The 23,513-nt window shown below is 41.1% G+C and overlaps 1 protein-coding gene across 1 annotated transcript in view; it reads left to right on the top strand.

The window, feature by feature from the left end:
- The window catches only part of cpo (couch potato), a 572,642-nt gene that overhangs the window by 279,615 nt on the left and 269,514 nt on the right, over positions 1–23,513 (top strand). The window lies entirely within an intron of this gene.

Here is a 23,513-nt window from a genome sequence, read left to right as displayed (position 1 = left end):
TACTCCCATAGGACCGAGGCTTGCTTAAAATGTTCTGAGCTCGGTAAATTCATGAAGCAGGATGCTACCCCACTTACACACAGTCCATGTGTGGATCACACCTTTAACGGGTTAGGAACCACGGGTGGATTGTATAGTCCTAGCCGCCTGAACACAAGGAGGGCCATGGCTCAGAATATGTCCGAGATGCCCACTCCCATTCCATAGCAACTGGTATCCCGACTCTCAGGAGCACTTACTAGGCCACTCAGCCGTTGCCCATGGTTCACGAACTAGGACGTGACTACAGTAACTCACACCATGAACCACTATTATTATTTAAGCAAAGTGTGGGATATAATAAGCGTCCTGTACGAAGTAATAGAAGAAATGGGACGGAATAATTTCTCGGGCGTTTTTCTTTCCTTTTTCCCTTTTGCTCTTTTAACAATCTAATAGCAGCCAATTATAATAGTGTAGTAATAAATCTGTTATTACCATCTTTAGCAACTTGCTACTGTCGGAACACAACGGACAAATCGACCAACTTGTACTTGATACATTCAAGTACAAATGAATCTCGAAATCAACGTTCGTTACACTTCCATAGGAGTAACAAAGGCAAACTCGACTCAACAACCAAATGGGGAAGAGATTCTCGGAAAATAAAACAATCTATATGACATCGCTTTATGAAACTAGTCATCTAGCTCATACACGGTGGTCCATCAGCCACTTGAGATTCAGTTTTATTCATCCTTCCACCTTTACTTTCTTTCTTTCTTTCTTTCTTTCTTTCTTTCTTTCTCTGTTTCTTTGTTAATCTCTTTACCCTCCAGGATTGTTCTTACCTCCGAATGAGCGAGGGATCCCACCTCTACCGCCTCAAGGGCAGTGTCCTGGAGCAGGAGGCTTTGGCCACACTTGTGGGAGGAAGGGATAGACAAGGGAGTGGCAGTGACTCTAAGTTAAGTACCATCCCAGCATTTGTCTGGAGGAGAAGTGGGAAACCATGGAGAACCAGAGGATGGCAGAGGTGAGAATCGAACCCCACTCGACACAATTCACCTCCAGGGGCTGAGCACATCCCGTTCCAGTCCTTGTACCACTTTTCAACTTTTCAAATTTCGTAATGGAGCGGGGATTCGAACCACGGTCTGTCGGGGTGGGAATAACGATTCCTGGTGGTTTTAATCCGTAGCGACACATCTCGTTACATTACCATGGTTTAGGGAGAGGGACCGTATATTTCAAGTGTTTATTAAACGCGACAGGATGCATAAGGGTAAGGGGCTGGTGATCTCCTTGATGAGAGTAAGGTGCCAGCTCACAAATACCGCCTTCATTCTACTTTTTAAATAAAGGGTGGTTAAAGACGCGGCCGCTCTCTCAATTCAAACATGAATTTTCTTGTCCGTCGATTACCAATGCAGTGGGGTACTTGTCAGAACATTCGTAATCGAAAATGTAAGCAAATTCTGGCATTTAAAGCCTTTTTTAATGTAACTGCCAATGTTTGTTTGATTCTGAGTCAGTATGAGTTTTAGGGCTAGTATTACTCTTACTATCGTCGTGTCAATTATCTCAGAAGTAATGCCACTATCTCAAGTGAAGTATTTCACAAGCAGGATAGGGCGAGGGCAGCTCCTGACGTAAGCCGTTTAATTCTGATAAAATCGATGTGGGGTGGTTTTCGCTCAATTAGTCGTGACCTCACCGGGAGCCCTTCTCTTCCCTTCACCGCTTGATTTTATTTCCTCGTCAAGAAGAAGCCAGTTCGCTTTCTTTGTCAGGAATTCGTACTAATTTTGTGAATTTCCATTGACGATTATGCTGGCAATGATAAATTACAATACGATAAATTTAGAACCATACACCCACAAACATGTTTTAAATAATTGAATTTATCGTTATATATACGACAACCTTAAAATAAGAACTTTAATGGTTCTTTTAGAGCATAGGCAACACCGTTTGTGTGTTTGATAATGGATTATTTGTTAGAACTAACTGAAGAAATAGGTCGTGCGGGGTGGGTCGTGCGGGGTGGGTCGTGCGGGGTGGGTCGTGTGGGGTGGGTCGTGCGGGGTGGGTCGTGTGGGGTGGGTCGTGCGGGGTGGGTCGTGCGGGGTGGGTCGTGTGGGGTGGGTCGTGTGGGGTGGGTTGTGTGGGGTGGGTCGTGTGGGGTGGGTTGTGTGGGGTGGGTCGTGTGGGGTGGGTTGTGTGGGGTGGGTCGTGCGGGGTGGGTCGTGTGGGGTGGGTCGTGTGGGGTGGGTTGTGTGGGGTGGGTCGTGCGGGGTGGGTCGTGCTAGGTCGTGCGGGGTGGGTCCGTCACCATTACTCAAAGCTGCTACGCTGCATGAAGTCTGTAGCTCTCTCCTCACTCAATGGGAGCGATAGTCTCAGTGATCTCCAACATCCAGGTCTGTGTTTCCCACTCTCTTCCTTACCACCAGTAAAGTTGTTGAAACATCGCACATCCCCTCACACGCTGCCGAGGAAGCTCGCCATCACATCATTAAAGTCAATTTCAAGTTTACAACTAGCTTTCAGAGGGAAATTATAACTCATACGGGTATATACTGCTGTCCAGGCTGCCTAGGTGAAGCTCTCTGTTTCAATCCCGACTGCCTGTATTGTTGAGAATTTACAAATTTCTGCTAGCACACTCCGCAAAATTAAAGTAGAGTTGCGCTATCGTCGATTAGATGGCACCACAGTCGGAACTGATAGCCAGGCTTCAAGAGGTCTGCTCCTCACCATACTATTATTATTATTATTATTATTATTATTATTATTATTATTATTATTATTATTATTATTATTATTATTATTATTATTTATATAAAGAACAAACGACAAATGTCTCAAGCTTTCTTCAGTTATTGCAGAATTTCATATCTAACCTAAACATGTGCTAAAGATGAGGAGAGATGGTCGTGGTGAATATTGTTTTAAGAGGAAGGATAACTGGACAACCATCCTCTCAATATCAGATTCAGCTAATGCCTTGTGGTTGTCAAAGTTGAGAGTCCTGAGCTTCTTTTGCGACAGACAGGACGTACTTACAGCGAGATCGACGAACAAATAAATCGCACTTGACCATGGTTGGTGTCGTCACCTCCATCACTTGAAAGTATTGTCACGATGGGGCTGAAAACAGTCAGATATAGTTTCTGTGACTCCCTATAGACATACTGACCCGCACTACACTGTGTTGGAATAGCTAGGCAGATCCGCACTACGTCTGCAGGAACAGCGGCTGTAGGGTCCAGAAATACTCGAACGTTAAGTTAGCCAATTCGAGTCCCGTTGATCGAAAAAATGTTCACGATCAGATTGTCGGTCGGAATGTTGGTACACAATCTCTAATCACTAGATTGCGTCCCAAAAACCTGGATTAAATTCGAAACCTATCCGCAGTGCGCATGTCGGTCGGATGGAGACGATAAACCTTCAGCAGACAGGAGTAGCCTATGTGCCGCCACCGGGTTTCACCTCTCTATTCCTACGTAACGCATCGCATGATGATATTGACGTCAGGAAGGGCATCCGGTCTGTAAAAACCACCACGACAGATTAATCTCACCTCATCCCCGACGCGTAGAGAAATGTGACAAGGGTTGGACAAATAAACATTATTATTATTATTATTATTATTATTATTATTATTATTATTATTATTATTATTATTATTATTATTATTATTATTATTATTATTATTATTATTATTTATAACTGACTTACTCTGAGTTCGCATGAGAGTAGTTCTGAATTTCCGTTATAATCTTTTTTAAAGATTTTCTCCTTATTTAACTTATTCATTTCTCTTCCTGCTATATTTAAACAATTTTAATAGAATGACGATATCTACTAAAGCATTCACGTAAATGTTAAACTTATTTGAACGAAATTATTAAGGTTAATAACCAATTCATTTTGGTAAATATTTATTGATTTTTCTCGGGATGTATTCTCTAATTTTATTACTTATTTCTGCAAATCCTAACAATAAATTACTATTGACTGCTATCATACTATTTAGTAAAGGTAAACAATTCCTCCAAATACGCTTGATGATTTAGACAGCATGAGCAAAGAAAACACTCGCCACTGTTAGGCTTCTTTGTAATATGCAAACCTATCTTGATGATTGCTCGATACACGAAGTAGGCTACATCTCACTTTCTTTGAGAAAAGAAATAATTTGCAACTGTCTGATATCACTCAGATATAACCTCAAAAATGATTTCCCAAATCTGAAGACAAATGCTTAGGACTTCATTCCTTAATGTCGTGGAAGGAAAACTTGAAGTTAAATGTAAAACATTAAGGAGATAAGTTTGATTGTATCTTCCAGAAGATTTTCCGGCTCTTGTGGTTTTGCTGCAGTTTTTGTCAGGACCAGTATCAAAACAGAGAAACGTGGTGGTATGAAAATGTTCGTCGAAGTAACACACGTGAACGTATCCCATATTCCTCGAAGCAAACTCGGCAGATGAGTAAATCTGAAAGTGAAAATACTTATCCTTGCTTTCCTTCAGTTAGAAAATATCTCTTTTATTCGTGTTATGAAAGGTGCAGAAGTATTCTCTTGATATGTGTGAGGCGTAGGGTAACACACAAGCACTGCATTAGAGGACAGTAATGGCGTACGGCACAACCCCGCAGACCGCCACCAGGTATGGGGGAGCACTTCATCTCTCGGCTATAGAATGCCTTCTCTTGGAATGTGATGCTGCCCGCTACACATTCAGCCCAAAGAGGTATGCTGTCCCGCGATACATGGCAGTGGTACCAACATAGTCACCGTTACGTGCTTTGTTCCTGTTTCCGCCCTAGCAGGTGCTTTTAAAAGCGGCCGCCGCCCATGGCTGAGGGCGCCACACCCACAGTGGTACAGTAGAGCGAAGGGCGTGGCGGATTTGACCTTGAGAAGTGCCCCTCAAACAGCCAGTCCTCCCCTCACTGACAGTGAACATCTGGTGTGGATCAGCGGATCTTCAACGTCACGATCTCATCTGTGGAGGACAGACACATTCAATGTTTACGCGGCACAATTAATTAAAAACTCGGCCATCCCTCGCCAGCTGAAATACCGCTTTTTTGTTTCTTGTTTTGTTTTACAATCTGGTCTCCATCACACCGACACATATAGGTCACACGGCGACGATTTGTTAAGAAAGTGTTAGGAGTGGGAAGGAAGCGGCCTTGGCCTTAATTAAGATACAGCCCCGACATTTGGTTGGTGTGCAAGTGGGAAACAGAGGAAAACATTGCTCAGCGCTGCCCGAAGCCACCAACTTCCGAATGCAAGCCGATAGCTACGTGTGCGCCAAACCACGCGACCACTGTGCCATCTGTTGGAGTAAGACTGCAGTGGCCGCTACTGATTCTTCAAAAATACTGATTACGGTTTATTTGCAAACAGACCAGGTTTTTCCTTTTAACCCTTTGTAGACGTAACTATTTTTGGTTGAAGCTCAAAATCCTTTTCCATTGATTATTCGCCAGCCACGTCTCTTATGCTGTAACTGGAATTTCCTTTTTCACTGGGGCAAGTTGGTGCCTATACCGCTAGGCTCTTGTCCTGATGTTTAATTGTTTTATAGGAGCAGGTATTGCTGTGGTACAACTGCAATGTACGGCTAGGGGCGTGCTGGTGCGAGCGGAGAGAGTGCGTTTGAACCAGTCCCGAAGATGGTTTTCCGTGGTTTCCCATTTTCACACCACGCGGCTGTGCAGCCGTTTACTTCCCTTTCCTGGCCCAGCGTCGCCATAAGACCTATCTGTACCGGTGCGATGTAAAGCACTTGCCCCATGGTTTAGGGGTACCATACCTGCTTCTTTCTGGCAGTCTATCTACTTCAATCTGACGGCTGGTTCCGAGTCCACTCAGCCAATGTCAGACCAGCTGATGAGACCCGGACTCAGGTCCTGTCCTTTTCCCAGTTCTGTTGCTGTTGGCGCTTATGAATTTTACGGCTGGGTGCTAACCTTGTGTGTGTGTCATATGCGTTAGCCTGTCCCCGAGCTAGAGGGATTAGTTAAAATGTCCCGCCCGTCCAGGATTCGAACTCGGGACCTTTTGAACCGGAGGGCAGTACACCGGTCAGCACTATTTAGGTAAAGGGCGGAACATAGTCAGCAGAGATAAAGCGCTCCAAAAGTACCTCTTCGAACTGTATTGCCCTTGGTTGGCCCTTGAAGAAGAACGTGTTGAAAAGCCGTGACTTGACGAGTCAAGTCACTGTCCTACGGATAGGAAACTTGAGTCCCGAAAGTCAATTGTATGAGCCACAACAATGAACCGCAAATGACATTTGTATTGGGAATTAAGTTATTTTTCGCGAGTTCACAGTTTGCATACTTCATTGAGTGTGGTAGAACGTCTTGTGAACAAAATCCAGAAGTCAGTATGAGTAACCAACAAAGCAACAGAACGAATAAACAGTGACCGTTTATTTTTGTGATGAAAGAGGGTTTGCGTTTACCGTAAGTAAGACATTCCGTAGTTACAAATGTAGCTCTTATTTTGTATGTCTGTTAGAGAACTAGATTAATTGAACTAGTTTTTGTGGCATTACTCCTATTCAAAAGCACGCTGCTGTCCTGTATCTGTTAGCAGTACGCTTGCATTCGGCAAATGGCCCGCTCATCTGAGGAGATTTTTCCCTACTTTTACGTTTTTTCGTTAGGCAAATCCTCATCCCAGAGTGACCGAAAATTTGCTTCATCTGTCCCGTTGACGTCCTGGCTGTAGAGATTCTGTATTGTGTACGACGTCCTACGTTCAATCCCACCTCAGGAGACAACACTCAGAGAACGCCCCAGTGTCGATTACGGTTTCTAATTATACCTACGTACTTGTTGGTTATTCTTACAACCTGGTGTCAAGATTTGAAGGTTGCAAAAGAACCTTAAGGGGATGGGACAACCTTCAACTACTGGTCACTCGCTACGTCAAGTACAGCAATGAACCAAGGACGTTATGAACTCACTAATTACTTATTCAAAGGAGCGGCTGTTCACGTGTAGTTTCCTTCCTAACTGGGCCATTTCTGAAAGCCACTTCTACAATTTTGTTCACTTCCAGAAACTTAAGTTGTGTGAAGAAAGCTGAATTTAGAATGTTACACTAGGAATTGCTTATCGTGCTCGTGTTGTTTGTTTGTTTTTATCGGTAATTACTTAATTATTACACTACTGTAAGTGACCATTGCCAACGGGATATTTCCCAGTTGTGATGTATTTGTTAATAATAATAATAATAATAATAATAATAATAATAATAATAATAATAATAATAATAATAATTTTATCCGAAGAACTCTAAACGCTGAGCGCATTATACAGTTCAGTTTTGTAGGTATTATAAGCAATAATACTTGTACAACAACAAAGAATCGTTAAGAATTCGGAGTTATGAGAGAAACTGATTTGAAAAATGTAGCCTACGGAACTGAAATTTCCTAGACTTTCCTTTTCCTTACGCTTATATCTTACACTAACATCGAAATATGTCAGATCATTGGTTGACACATGTGTTGGTTATTAGAGCAAGTTAATTAAAACTCCGCCATGGGTCAACGCACGTCAGGTACAGTAAAATATAGTCGGAAATTGAAAATCAAAGTTCGTGTGCACGATCATGCCAGCTAGTCTTCTGCTCTAAAAGGAGTGGTTGGAAAAATCGACTTCCTGAACTTTCTAAAAGATATTACGATGTTATTATGTGAATATAATTTTACACTTCTCTTTTAAATATTTCTACCTTACGTGAAATGTGCCAACCCACAACAGAGTTGCTATGGCAACGCCATGAGGTTGAGCAGCTCAAGAACACTGTGGGTCTCTGTAGTGCATGACAAAGAAACATGTAGCTTAGCTTTTCCTCCTAACTGAGCCGAATGTACCGGCTCGTGAAGCCTATCACACAGCTCTTTCATAACTCAAGACATACATGCCAAGTCTGATTCGTTCCTGCCCGTCTTGGAACTGACTGACACTACATTATTATTATTATTATTATTATTATTATTATTATTATTATTATTATTATTATTATTATTATTATTATTATTATTATTATTATTATTATTATTATTATTATTATTATTTATTCTCCGGCGCCATCGATGGCCGCATTAAGTCTTGTTACATTTGCCAGGGAACTTTGCTTTCTTTTGAGCCCACAATTCCCTCTTTCTTTCTGAGTGGGCCTGCTTGCGTTCCTCGTGTCTTCATTTCGCTTGTTCTTCTCTGTTTAGCTCGTTCGTCACTTTCATTTTTCGGAAAAGACCACCGTTAAAGGCGTCTTCCGGTTTGATTTGCAGCCCTTAAAGGTCTTCTTTGGTGTTTCCAAACGAAAGCGTCGTGGTTTAGAATCAAATACGTGAAAGATCTGTTGGTCAACCTGTTTCCGCTCATTCGCTTCAGGTGACAGTAAAATCCTGCGCGTCTATAATGTTCTCTGTTTTGTTATAGACTTCCCTATCGGATCGTTTTTGGTGGATGCCCTAATTATTCTGCGCTCGTTTTTATCCAGTTCATCGAGGACACTTTATTGGCATTGGATGCATACATAACTACTGGCTTCAGAACTGTTCCAGCTTAGTAGTTTGGGACAGGCAGATCATGTGTGACGTTTATTATTATTATTATTATTATTATTATTATTATTATTATTATTATCATTATTATTATTATTATTATTATTATTATTATTATTATTATTATTATTATTATTATAAAATAGGGAGATGATAGTCTGCGGCTTGCTCACAAGTTATGTAAATTGTTTGAGCACTTTAATGTTTTTCCCGTGAACATCTCTTCGCTGTTTACTGAACAAACTCCACTGATCGGTTAAGCCACGAACTTTTCCAATTTTCTTAAAGAGAAACTTCAAAGGGAAAAGAATCACGTCGTGCCGACTAGCGTTTTATAGGTTCTCATAAAACAAGAACGGGCCGGCTCTATTCGCTTCATAACACGCCTCCAATCAGATGGAATGACACTACACTCATATCCAACATGCCTTAATTTCTTCTCATCTTCCTGATAAGAAGACCCTTAACGAGCCGGTATGTGTTAATCTAATTCTGCTCCTGTTTTGTAGTAGTGAAGAGTTAAGAATCTGAGAAATCTTACTCCAATAAAACTGAAATTTTCAAACCAGTTTTTTTCAAATCACCTGAATTATGTGGAATACCTTGGTGGTCTTCGCCCTCACGTTTGTTTTAATATTTAAGTTGACTTTGTTGGCTTTATTTATGTTATGTACAAAACTGACCAGAATTGCGGTCCTAGTATTCATAGTTGTTGGGACAAAATTTCTGGCCGGAAAAAAGTATTGACTAAAATCTATTAAAAGTAAAACAACTAATTTGAGAAATATATTTCTGAAAGTCTTTAGTTTTGTAGCTGCGACTTACAACGGTACAATTGAAAAAGAAGAATTTAAATATATTAACAAATTCTCCAACTATGAAGGAAACCGTGATATCGACATAAACAGCCTCTTTGGATAATGCCCACATCAGTTCTGAAACATCTGATTGTAATAATAATAATAATGATAATAATAATAATAATAATAATAATAATAATAATAATAATAATAATTTTACCGGCTGGTACGCCTCTACGCCGCACATTTGAATTTTCCGCCTTAAAGTACTCCTCTACAGGAGAAACTCTGAACTTTAAAAACTGGATCAACTCATTAGTGTCTCAGAAGATGTCACTACAGTAAATTTTGTGATTACGAAGTTGTTAATACTGTGTGGAGTTCCACTTGTTTTGTTTTCCATTGATCAAGAAATGTGGACATTATCTTACAGATGTCTCTACTAAAAAACTATGATCATGCACCCTGGTGCGAAGTGAAGGAACTTTTCTTGAAGATATTTTGTACTCATAAGTTTTCCTATAACTAAATTTCGTTCTTTCATTTGTGGGTTGGCAATATTAATCTTTTCTTTCCGCCAGTTTTGAAGTTAGCTAATCAATTATTTCTGTAAATAATTTTTGACCAATCGTGTCTTTCTTCTTCAATTTTGATGTGTAACTTTTAGCCAGCCATTAAACGCCTGTGGGTGTGGCTGTTTTATTCATGAAAGGTCTCGAATTTTTCTCGAGGGTATAAAAACTGCTGATTTTCTTGTCTCTCGGCCACATCTTCAACAGTTAACTTAGTGTATGGACATGTAGCAGGAGGCGGGAAGCGCCTCTTTCTTCTGGCAGCAGTCTTCACTAAGGTAATGGCCGCGTAACATCTGTATTTCTTGCTAGCTCAGCAGTTTAACCCGCGGGAAAGGTCCGAAACCTTTATCATGTATCCTGTCTCTTAAACATGTAGAATTCTGTAAAAAACTTCATATATCTTTAACTGTAAACCGGGGATAGAGAGTGCTTTACCCTCTCGAGCTCCCCTTCATTTTGGATTTGAGGTGACTACGTTTTTGTAACCGTTTTTCTAGTTTTCCTTAATGTGTTAAATTTATTCTGTATACGAGTCACCTCCATACCTTGGTAATAGCCCCTGTTTCATCGGCCTAGTGCCTTTTAGGTTTTAAAATGTGTGCTTAGGAGTGCAAATTCTCGTCTCCATTCATTTTGCATTTAGGGCCATTAAGTTAACCTGTTATTTTTCTACTAAGGTCCAGTAGGTTGGGTACAAGATACCCCTGTTTCCTTGTAAGTTGCCTTGAGGGCAGTTAATGGTAAAGTCTGTTGTGGCCTTTGATAGGCTCAGGACATTGAGAGCGGGTCAGCTCTTTTATTTGTGGTAAAAGTGCCTGAGAGAGGCTTGATATTCAAAGGTTCGGGCAAGTGTTCCATGTTATTAGGGGTTTTCTGCCCTTTTGTAAATATGTGGTTGTGAGCTGAGAGCTCAGAAATTGTAAAAATTAGGGCTTGAGGCCCAGATTGTTAAACTGTCTCTAAATCTTGGCTTTAGTGCTCTTGTACCTGATTTGACTTGTTATTTGTTGAAATTTTATGTGAAAATTGTTAACTTTTGCTATTTTCGAAAATATAACCTTTAATGCAATTTTATTCATATCTCAGCTTTGTGGATAGACCCTTCCAGCCCGCACCTTCTTTCACCTCTACATTCCACGGGTAACCCCGTAACAACAATAATAATAATAATAATAATAATAATAATAATAATAATAATAATAATAATAATAATAATAATAATAATAATTTTTAAATTCATTCTTAAGAGTTAATAGATGGCAAGTGCTCTGTAGTGACCTGGTAAAAGGCTGTTATCGAACTCTTTTCTAAATTTAGAACGTGCTTTATGTCGCACCGACACAGATAAGTTTAATCGCGACGATGGGATAGGAAAAGGCTAAGAGCGGGAAGAAAGCGATCGTCGCCTAACCAGCATTCGCCGGGTGTGAAAGTGGGAAACCATGGAAAACCATTTTCAGAGCTGCCGGCAGTGTGGTGGGAATCCACAAGCTCCCGAATGAACCGCTCGGTGTTATCCTTCCGAACACCACCTCACGGAGGTTGGCTTGTAATCCGGTAATTGACGACAGACTGCATGGCGACTGAGGCATTCAGAATGCTTATTAAATGTCGAAGGAACATAGAAACAAATCCCCGATACACACATGGAGGCCGTGCAAATCGATATCGTTAATCCACGGCCTCCTGTCTTAACTCACTGCGCCGCGTTCGTCTTCAACATATCACCTGACCTGCTCATTATCTGGAACAAAAACTGCCAGTCTCCCCTCAAGTGGAGAGATGTTGGATCCTGCTCTCTCCCACATTGTGCCACACAATAACAACAAACAAGTGCCAGTTCAGCATCTCGTGCATGCTCTCGGATTGGTTGTGTTAGGAAACGTTCTGGGGTGTCGTACAACTATCGCCGTAATTCTATTGTAGAGATTTACATACCTTTTCGGTAGAAAATATAATGGAGTCCCGTAAGGCTACAACCTATCTCCCTTATTGTTCGTACTTTGCATGCGTTATTCACTAAATCTCGTAATGAATTAAATAAAATGAGGTTAGTATTTCAATGGCTGTTTATTGGTAGTGGATCAAAAGGAAAGTCATCAGTTCACCAGGAGTAAGATCAATCCAGGAGCCAACTCATTGGTGGATAAGGTACTGCTCCTAATACAAACTACCTCCGTTACTCTTCAGATGTACCCGACCAAGTTTGCAAGCAAAACAAACGCTATGGCACTGTGTTGTCTTGCCAAGCACCCGCTGCCCATTCTAAACGCTATGGTCAGCGTAACGATTTCTCTCGGGTGTTATTCTTGAACGAGAGCAGGAACTAGGTTACTGAACCCACAAGTGACCACTTTAACAACATAACGAATGAACCAAGATAGCGTACGACTTCTCCTTCTCATAATGAAGACTGAGACATCGAAGAGTTTTTCTATGACCTCATGAAATGAAAGTCATCCTTTCGAAGGATAAAGTGATCTAGTGGTCGGAATGGATATTGAAATACCTGAGGGTGTTATTTGTTGAGAATATTTCTTAAGGGTCAAATAGGGTCAAAATCTACGCGGTTGTTTTTAGTCATAAGAGGACGTGACTCCGCAGTAATATCACCTTATTTTAGGACTGGCTTCCTCGTGATAGAATTATAAATTACTTAATGGATTTATTTCTTCATCATATTCCAGTTTGTAGAAATGTCACAGGATAAAAGGTCTCTTTGTGATCACCACCATTTCACCGAGGAGAACTTGTAAAGGTTTCATGACTGCTCCTTATGTAGTTAAAGAAGTCCAAGTTTTCGTTCATAAATGTAAGTAGGACCAAATTTGAGCGAGCTCCATTGTACAGTTTTCAAAATGAATCTTTGTGGAACTCTGGTCACGACAAATTGGTAGTTCGCTGGACTTTAGCCAGTTCCTATGAAAATCAGATAATCAGGTCCCAGTTTCCTAAGTTTGTTGAGTATTCCAGGGTTAGAGCAAGAAGGTGGTATGATCTTGCTGGGTCTCCTTGGGCTTGAGAGCTGAGCTGGGGCACAATAACCAGACCTTCACCCGATTTTTTTTATTTTGTGGCTGCCTTTTACAGGTATTCCGTTTTAATAAAGCTTTCGGTCAAAGGTTTTTCCTAAATACTAGATGCTACAAAGTGATTCTTCAAACGGGAGGTAAGGGAGTGAAAGCTACTATGCATCAGGATCGCTTACTCGAGATTACATATACGAAAATAATATGAATGTTTAGGAAATGAACGGCTCGAACAGCAGGACGACGTCAGGAGCAAATTACGAGGATAATTCGCACTAATTAGATCGTATGGCATAGTATTAATGATGTGTGTTTCTAAAGGAGAGAGCAGATTACAGCACAGCTAAGTTCACAGGTCACGGGCAGGTTACCATGGGAACCAGCACGCTGCAGTGGGGCTATTCCCTGCTCATCGTAGCGAGCAATAACTGAATACTTTCTCAATGGTCCTTTTATTTGCTCTTGGACGTTTCCTACCTAAAAGTGTTTTTTGTTGAAAACTAAATGTTATGGCGGGTACAAAGAAGACAATGAGTAGTAATGTGTCAAGGAACGGATGTGTGTGCTCATCCTACTAAAACACGCAACATTCGGCCTATCCACATCACGTGGCGACCCCACGGGGATGATCAGAAATAACAAGTAAAACAGTATAATTATCGTGATTTACTCCGGTATAACGTCCCTACTTACACAGATACATGACCTTCAGTAGGCGATAATAACACTATAGTAGTCCGCCTCTGTGGTGTAGTGCTTAGCATCCCCAGAGGCCTGGGTTCGGTTCCCGGCTCTGCCACGAAAGTTGAAAAGTGGTACGAGGACTGTAACGGGGTCCAGTCAGCCTCGGGAGGTCAGCTGAGTAGAAGGGGGTTCGATTACCTCCTCAGCCATCCTCAAAGTGGTTTTCCGTGGTTTCCCACTTCTCCGTGCAAATTCCGGGATGGTACATAACTTAAGGCCACGTCCGCTTCCTTCCCTCGTCCTTGTCTTCCCACCCCCCACAAGGACTCTGTTCAGCACAGCAGGTGAGACCGCCTGGGCGAGGTACTGGTCCTCGTCACGAGCTGTATCCCCCAAAGCAAAGTGTCGCGCTACAGAACACAGCCCTTGAGGCGCTAGAGGTGGGATCCCTCGCTGAGTCTGAGCAAAAAACGCACCCTGGAGGGTGAAGAGATTAAAAAAGAAAAGAAAAACAAGGAATATATATTAACAGTCCATTTAGTATTTCCAATTACTTTGTATGTAGTAATTTTCTCGCATGAAGACAGGCTTATGCACTACAGTTGCATTTCAAACGGTGGAATTCCCCAGAAGTACGTTTCATGTTATCAAAACACCAAAATATCCCCAGGCCTTACATCAGGGAACGTCAGTCATGTACGAAATTAGTTCAGTCCAAATTACCAGTCGCACAGTGCTAAAAGTAGGAATAATTTCCATACCAGTTCAAGTAAATGGGATCCATCACATGTGTATGATTCACGTCCAGATATTAGCTGTCTCATTATGTTCAGGTGCAGCATTATGAACCAAACAAGAAGAAATGTGTGTGTTTTGGGGATGCGACACGAGACAGGAGCGGCTGTCACCCAGAATGACGTCTCACCGCCAACGTCGTCAAAATAATCTCGTCTTCTGTCGCGACGTTGCTACTTGTTCTCCGCCGGAAATGGTTTGTGACGCGGCGTCTGTCACTTTAAAGATTGAGTCTTGGAAGAAGCAACACTGACGCTGTCTGATGGGGCGGAAAAGTGTCTGGCATGAGTCTGGAGGATTTGAAAATGAAACTCTCCGCCTAACATGACGACATTCCCGTGACTCCATCATGTATCGACAGTTGTCTGACACTGCTCCTGGCAGCAATTTCGTGGAATCTCCCTACCTTATGTTATTACAACTTGTTATACGTTCATGGTGACGATGGGATGGGAAGGAAGGAAGCGGCCGGGGCGTTAATAAAGGTGGGTACATCTCCAGCATTTGCCGCTTATTGAGCGCTGCCGACAGTGGGGTATGAACCCACTATCTCAAGAATGTAATTTGACAACTTGGTGAACCGAACCGCAGAGCCATTATTCCGTATAATTTTACCCGCACGTCAACGGGTACTAAGCTACTGAAAAACGATTTCCCTTTCGGGGTTGCAAGCTTGAAATATGTCCATTCTGAAGGAGAGTTCTTTCGGTTGAGAGAACTTGGCTTTCTGTCCCGAACATCAATTTCAGCTGATTATTTAATATTTTGAGGCAGCTGAGATCAGAATGTTTTTTTTGCAAGCGGCTTTACGTCGCACCGACACAGATAGATCTTATGGGGACGATGGGATAGAAAAGGCCTAGGACTTAGAAGGAAGCGGCCGTGGCCTTAATTAAGGTACAGCCCCAGCATTTGCCTGGTGTGAAAATGGGAAACCACGGAAAAGCTCAGAATGGGACGAGAGAGTTTGTTGAATTAACTGTTAAGGGAGGGGAAGAAGGAAGGTAAAAGGCATGCAAGTGACAGAACACTGATCATGATGTCCTTTCAATGGTTTCAAGACAGTCGAGAAATACCGCCGGAGTCGCGGAAGAACCGATGATTTTACTTTTCTTATTGTTCGCACATCATATGATATCTAAAGTCATAAGTTCAAGGAGATCCAAGAAAAATATTTTGTTCCAAATCGCTACGATCCCACAACAGACGTTATGGGCATATAAATCCGTGGTGTAGTGGTTAGTGTGATTAGCTGCCAACCCCAGATGCCCGGGTTCGATTCCCTCCTCGAAGTGCCAACATGTTAAAGTCATGGCCACTTCCTTGTCTGTCCCACTCCTGCATAAGGCCCCTGTTCAGCATAGCCTGGACGAGGTACTGGTCCTCCACCGCAATTGTATCCCCAGACCCGAAGTCTCTCGCTCTAGGACACTGCCCTTGAGACGGTGGAGGTAGGATCCCTCGCGGAGTTCGAGAGAAAACCAACCCTGGGGGGTAAACAGATGAAGCATGGGAACATAAAACTTACTTTGCTATCGCATTTCACTCTGTTCGTATTAGTGCGAGTGATAAACAAATACGCTGAGCGCTTATTTGTTGTGTGGAGTGTATTCCAACAACTGACAAAACAGGGAACACACAAATCGGCCTTGCAATTTTCACATTCTTTTCGAACCCGTATCTCTCAGTTCTCAGGAGCAAATCCTCAATCACGGCACTCAGCAGCACCTACCCACAATTTGTTCCTGCTAGGCGTAGGATTGTACCCACTAAATATCCCATTCCTTAAGGGGTATAATCGTGTTAGATTCAGCGAGTTGCCTCGCTCTTCAATTCAGATACCTTCCTGGGTAGGAGATTACCAGTAGAATATTGTTGGCCGTGTATCGAGCACGAAAGTAACTTCCTCATGTTTAGGGATTATTGTTGTCTCCGTAATTTCTTCATCCTTTCTTTTCTTCTTTCATCCGTAGCACGATTTCTGTCTTCTTTTTTTGTTTCACAGAAATCCCCAACTTTCTAATCCTGTGTCGAAATGTAGCACTGTCCATACCAGTGAAATTTAGGCCTACAATTTTGCTTATGAATAGTATTATTATTTTAGTGTTTTCAGTGTTCTATTTCCTGTAAAATCATTCTTGCAGATCCAGAGAGCGTCCACTCCCACACCGCGCCGCTCTGTTTTTAACAAAGGCCAGCGGTCTGCCAGGATGCAGGTTGTCAAATATCGCAGAATGACGTGTATCTGAATTTCCGTTCGAGCTGGAGAGAAGTACGTTCCTCCTTTATTCGAAACCCCTAAAGCAAATATTAATATATTAAGGTCTAGTGTTTCTGATACATACGGTCACTTTTCCTGAGAGCTCAAGCCTCAGCAGTGTTCTCTGTGTGATTGTAATTCACTGTGCAGGCGATCATTAACGGCACGACACTATGTTATCCAGAAACCGTCCATGGGCGGCCATGATCGAGAGATATATTTTATGATCATTTGATCACAAAGGGAAAATTAAACATTTTTTTCAGAGGTAGTACTAAGTTTTATCGTCAGCCTGTTGTTATTCATTTTATACTCGTACAATTATTATTATTATTATTATTATTATTATTATTATTATTATTATTATTATTATTATTATTATTATTATTATTATTATTATTATTATTATTTATAGACTCCTCTTCACTCTGTTGTAATTTGAGAACATAACTTAGTTTACACCTAGAGGAAAGGAAGCGAATATAATTGACAAAAGACAAACACAAAGTGGATGGGTGTTTAGCGATCTGGAGTGGCGACACACGATCGCGAACAGCCAGTTCGCCCTCTGTTGCTCAAGAGATCAGTGAATCGCTGGTGGAGGATGAATGACTACACTTTGGAAGTCGCGCATTCATAAAATAAACTATTGCCTCGAACTCAAGACATGAGAGTGCTAAATGATCAGGGTCTTGTAAATCTCGAAGTTCTATTTATCTCCACCAGACGGCAGGGCCAAGTTTTTGCCGACTCAACACGAAATGTGTGACCAGAGATCTTTACATGCCGACATCTACGACATGAGCCGTTGAAAAGACTTTCTTCGCTCTTCAAAAATCCGACTGTGCACGTCAGGTTTGAACCTTCGACCTTGTGACTGAGATAGGCTAGTGGTCAGACGTGACAGGTGCACCATCACATCTCCGGCAGGACTGTCGTCCATCATAGAAATACGGAAACAAGAAACAAAGAACAAAACGAAATGTAAAAGAAACACGAAAGGTAAATAACAAGCATATGAGAAAGTAAGCAAGAAGAAAGGAAAAATCACCAACTAGAAATAACAAGGATAAGGATACAAAATTACGAAAATCAACAAAAAATAAGAATTGAAAAATAAGATAAAAGTATAAATCGATTAAAAGTAAAGACAAAAGATCATCAACCAAACTAATATTAAGAAGAATAAACTGTTGTAGAAAAAAGAAAGAACATGGCAAACAGAAAGGGGAATTGAAAACATAAAAAACACGCGAGACGTCAGGAGGCCATGAAGACATTCCTTAATGTATCTGCACTTAGAAACATGTCAGGATCTTAGCTACAGTCAGCAAACTACTCGTGCTCGGTTATATAATAACGCTGAAGAATATCGCTCACAACACGTCCAGAATTTGGAGTTTTCCACAGCAGCAGTTATCTGTGAACCAGATGAAGTGACGACCGGGAAGAAGCCGACTGTTATGCAACTACTCTGTTTGGCGGCATTCCCACTTGCTGTAGCAGCAAACAGCACTTCCCTCCACGACATTCTAAACAAGTAAGTTTAAAGGGACGGAAAACATTTACATTACGTTTCAACTAGAGATTGGTCCTCAGTTCTTGCCAGTACATCAAACTGTAATTAATAATGTCAGTTTGTTACGAGGAGCACAAATTAAAGAGACTCGCCTCTCATTCAAAAGTAGTAGAGTGCCCACAAGGCATGCGTCAAGTACAAGTTTGCACGAGGGCAGAATACAGCACTCATTTCTGACATTATGAAATTTCATTTTCGCAGATATGCAAAAAGCACACTCTGCCAGCAAATTATGAAAAGCATTAGTAGATTAATATTTAATACATTATATATTAGAAGATAAATAATATAGCTGTAAAACACATTCGAAAATTCAGATCAATTTATATTATAAAACTTTACACTTGCCAAGTATTTCCGTCCGTACAAAATGTAACTGTTAAAATAAAAACACGACAAATGTTATTTAACAGAAAATACGTAAGTATCGAGTATTCAGAGAAATAAAAGCGAATATGTTATCGGGTGTCGTGAAAAATTTGGTATCAACTAAAGAGCTGGGCTCCATCGACAAACCGAGCACCTCAGATCTCTTCATTTGTCAGCTATAGAATGTTAAAAACAACAACATATACTGTATGACGTTTCCTTGTTATTTAGTTCCCATTATCGGTGCAAAAATAATTTTATTAGAATTGTTATGGTGTCGGTTACTGTAGCGAGTAGCTTCGTAAGTGATCCTGAGTGTCGGGATACCAGTTGCTATGGAATGGGAGTGGACATCTTGGACATATTCTGAGTCATGGCCCTCCTTGTGCGCAGGCGACTAGGACTATACAATCCACAGTTGGTCCCTAACCAGTTAGAGGAGAGATCCTCACTTGTGTAAGTAGGGTAGCATCCTGCTTCATGAATTTACCGAGCTCAGAACATTTTAAGCAAAACTCGGACCTATGGGAGTAACGGAATCCCACTCCCATTTCACAGGGGAGGGGATCCTTCAAAAAAACTTGGCGATCGAAATGGAATTCGATGGGGAACTGTCAATATTGATGTAGCTTACGGAAGAAAGAATGTAGAACTGGCTGAGTCAGAACAAAATGCATCTGGATGTCCTAGGAGTAAGTGATATTCGGGTAAGGGGAGATAAAGAGGAAGAGATACGAGATTATGAAGCATTCCTTAAAATATGTTAGAAAGAGAAGGACGGAGTGTGGGGTAGGACCGTTCATCAGGAATACTATTACGCGCATCATAGTTTCTGTTAGACACATAAATAAACGAATGATGTGGGTAGATTCATCTGTTGGAGGAATTAGCACGAGAATTATCTCAGTGTATTCACTATGTGAGGGTGGAGGTGAGAATGAAATTGACAAGTTTTATGAAGCATTGAGTGACATCGTAGTCGAGGCGAACAGCAAGGATAGGATAACGCAAATGGGCGATTTCAATGCGAGTGTTGGAAATCGAACTGAAGGATAGGAAAGGATGATTGGTATATATGGGGAAGATATGCAAGCTAATAAGAATGCGACGTGTTTGCTGGACATTAATAAAGGTTCGCTGAAAAGGAGGGAAAGAGAAAATTAATACTGTTTTGGGTAATTCAGCTGAACTCATAATAAATCCCAGAGACCCACTGGACAGGTGGAAGGAATATTTTGAAAATGTTCTCAAAGTAAAAGGAAATCTTCCTGCTGGTGTCGCGAACAACCGAACTCATGGGGAGGAGGAAAATGGGTGTTGGGGAAATTACGCTTGATGAAGAGGGAAGGATAGCAGATTAACTCCATTGGTATAAAGCAGCTTCAATAGATGAAATTAAATCTGAAATGGTGAAATGTAGTGAGAAAGCAGGAATGAAACGGCTTCACAGAGTAAAAATATTAGCATGAAATGTTACCAAGGTAACTTCTGACTGGATTAAAGCAGTTACCTATAAGCAAGGGAACAGGACGGACTGCAACAACTATCGAGGTATTTCATTGATCTACGTTGAGTTCTTCTTCTTCCTTATGCATCTTCTCTTCTTGCTTCTCTTTATCTAGCGGTGTGAGGTTAGTAACAGAACTTGTAGTAAGCTGAGATGATGTTGTATCGTTTAGATCACGCTTTTTTATACTGCGCTTTCGACATTTAGTCAAAGTTTCTTAGCGTTCTACTGGTAGATTACTTAAACAAATGTGTTTAGAATTTCACGTCTGTTAAATGTAGCAGTACACTGTTTGCATGGTAATATTCCGAAGTTGTGCTTTACAGCTTTATGTCGTTGAAGATTGTCAAGTCTTGAAAAACTCACACCACAAAGATCACACATAAACATAATAGGTGTTTTACTACTAATGTGCACACTTAGGTAGATATGATATAAAGTTCTTCACTCCAATAAGCAATAACAACTGTCTATAAGTAGAACTGATTGTTATGTGTATATAAGTAATAACACATTTCCTTTTCTTTTTTTGCTAGGGGCTTTACGTCGCACTGACACAGATAGGTCTTATGGCGACTTTCCTTTTCTTACAGAACTACAAAGTCTATAAGGGGAAGAGTAAACAGCGTTGTGACCTTCGGTTTAGAGGGTCCCCGGTCGCTACCTTGGGTCTAGTTTTGTCCTCTTCCCTCCTCCTCCTTACCTATACCAGTTTTTACGGTTAGATGCCCTTTAGTTATACGGATAGATACCCTCCTCCTCTTCCTCATCGTCTGGTCCAGTTTTACGATCAAATAATACTTAATGAAAATTATTACTTTTTGTATAATGCCCACACACCAGAGGCGCGTGTTTAATTCGCGGCTCTTAATATAAATATTTTGACAGAACAAAAACGGTGTATACTCAACTAAGGACTAAATTCCTATACCGGGAGATAGTGGGTTAAAAACGGATTTACTGTACGCCAATCTATAACAGAAATTATTAATGTTGTTTACGTTTTGCTATCCTCCTACCGAGGTACTAGACATTCTCTCTACTTTTATACCGTGCGGTTAGGGGGCGTGCGGCTGTAAGTTTTCATCCGAGAGAGAGAGAGAGAGAGAGAGAGAGATAGTGTGTTCGTAAAACGGGCTATCTAAGGTCCAGGAAGATAAGTTAGTATAACGTGTAGTCACCGTAACGTTAGGCCTGCAGCCCGAGTATCGAACGTTAAGTTTAAAAGCATACGTATAAAGCCGTATAGCCGCTACCTTGCCTCGGGGGCTCTAATGCTGGGAAGCTGTATCTTAATTATGTTAACAGGTAACTCCTCCTTGGGCGCAGGGTTGTATTATTATAACTAAGATGTAGCCACCTAGAGAGGTCGTCTCCCTAAACCGCGTAGACAATTCGCTCCGTATATTATCAGAGTTATTGGTGCTTTCATTTCTGTTGGCTTGCCAATCTAATATATGTAATAGCAACCTCTAAGTCGGTGACGAAAGCAAGAGAACTATCTTGGAGGGACCTAAGCAGGTTCGATCCTGGCTCAGTCCTGTGGTATTTGAAGATGTTCAAATATAACAGCCTAGTGTCGGTAGATTTACAAAAGAACTCCTGCAGGATTAAAATTCCGGCACCTGCGTATCCGCCGAAATCCGTAAACCTAGTTAGTGGGATGAAAAGCCAATAACATTATTATTATTATTAATATTATTATTATTATTATTATTATTAGTAGTAGTAGTAGTAAATAACTCGGAATATGTGTTCGATATAGAAATAAAAATCTACAGGCTGTTTTCTAGTTACTTTGCCAGGTTCGGAATAGAATGAAGCCCCATCTAACAGCACAGCATCTGCACAGCCCCGATGGTCTGCAGATTACCCTATTAGTAGCCTCTTACAACTTGCAAGCCGTTGTTTTAAGTTAGATACTTTCTCCCAGCATTTGCCTAGAGGAGAAGACTACTTAAAAAATTTCCTAACCTGCCGGCTACGAACAATCCCTTAGATGCGGGTTAAAACATTCTAACCTGGCCGGGAACCGACCATCGAGCCTTCTAAATTATAATCTCATATCTGATTAATTTCATAATTCACTTCTAGTGTATGTATGTTAGAGAAGACGCTGCGTACTCTAGGCGTTGTCCCGACAGAAAATGGAAACCCTGTTTCCTGTTGTAGACCGCAGAGTGACAGACACACACACAAGACCTACCTCAATGCAGTTATTACATTTATCATTTCAAATCATGAATAAATCCTCTTTTTATTTTACATGTAAGTGTAAAGTAAGTACAAAAAGTGAACGAAGTGAATGAAAACGATTAAAACATGTTCCTAAAACTGTGAAAATGTGTGCATGTCTTCGCTACGTTAGAAGATGGTCCAACCGTGTGTTATTTATCAGTAGTAGTAGTGGTGAATATCGCTTTATGAATGTAAAAGATAGTTCATTCATAAATTCTATTTCCGTAGAGTGAAAATGTCAAACCACGGACGGAAGTACAACTATACATTCATCTTCTATTATCATTAATAAAAGAGGTGACTAAAAGGGTGCCGCCTGGGTATTCAGCGTAATGTCTATGTTCGACTTATAGCCAGCCCCTTCCTGTCGTAAGGTAAGTTAACAACAGACAAACATTTCCGGTCCCACACAGCTAAAAACAGGATTGAACCAGGTTTTTTGCAACAAGAAGGACGACGCCGTCCAGGCAATTCAGCGTAACAGAGTAAGTTTATACCATTCTGTGTGTGTAAAATATCCTCTTCGCAGCGAGAGCACGCTGTTCATAGTTATTTGTTTCTCGGATGGGGACGTAAAGCCTTATGAAAACCTCACAAATCTATTCGATAAAAAAGGGGAATGTGTTACTACGCTCTCCCTTATAACATGTCCTTTTTAACATGTAAGAATCTCAGGTAGTCTAAATTATTGCCCCCTCCTTCTATCATATATTTATAATTAAGGCAATTTTTTTCAGAACACGATGGGGAATGTATGCTGACTATTGAAATCTTTACTGTAAGATAACAACAGACTGTATATGTTCTAAACATGAAAAAATGTTGCTCTTGGTAGAGGGGCACAGCACAACGCATTTTTCCGGTTCTCTATAACAGGATTGATTAACAACATATCTTATATTGTTCAGGAGGGGAGGTGACGCGTCGGATGTATATGTAAAGCCTTAGCGACTGTGTAGTTAGGCTTCCTCCAAAAATAGTAGAGGGGAGGGCATCTGTCCGTAAACACTGTAAGGAGGAGCAGGAGGACGAGGGATTGAGCTGACCTCCATAACGTTACGCTGTTGAGAAGGGCAGCTAGCCTTA

The sequence above is a fragment of the Anabrus simplex genome, chromosome 12 (assembly GCF_040414725.1).
Source record: "Anabrus simplex isolate iqAnaSimp1 chromosome 12, ASM4041472v1, whole genome shotgun sequence".
In the NCBI taxonomy this organism is placed as follows: domain Eukaryota; kingdom Metazoa; phylum Arthropoda; class Insecta; order Orthoptera; family Tettigoniidae; genus Anabrus; species Anabrus simplex.
Note: the sequence above shows the minus strand (reverse complement) of the source record. Positions and strands in the feature narration are given on the sequence as shown.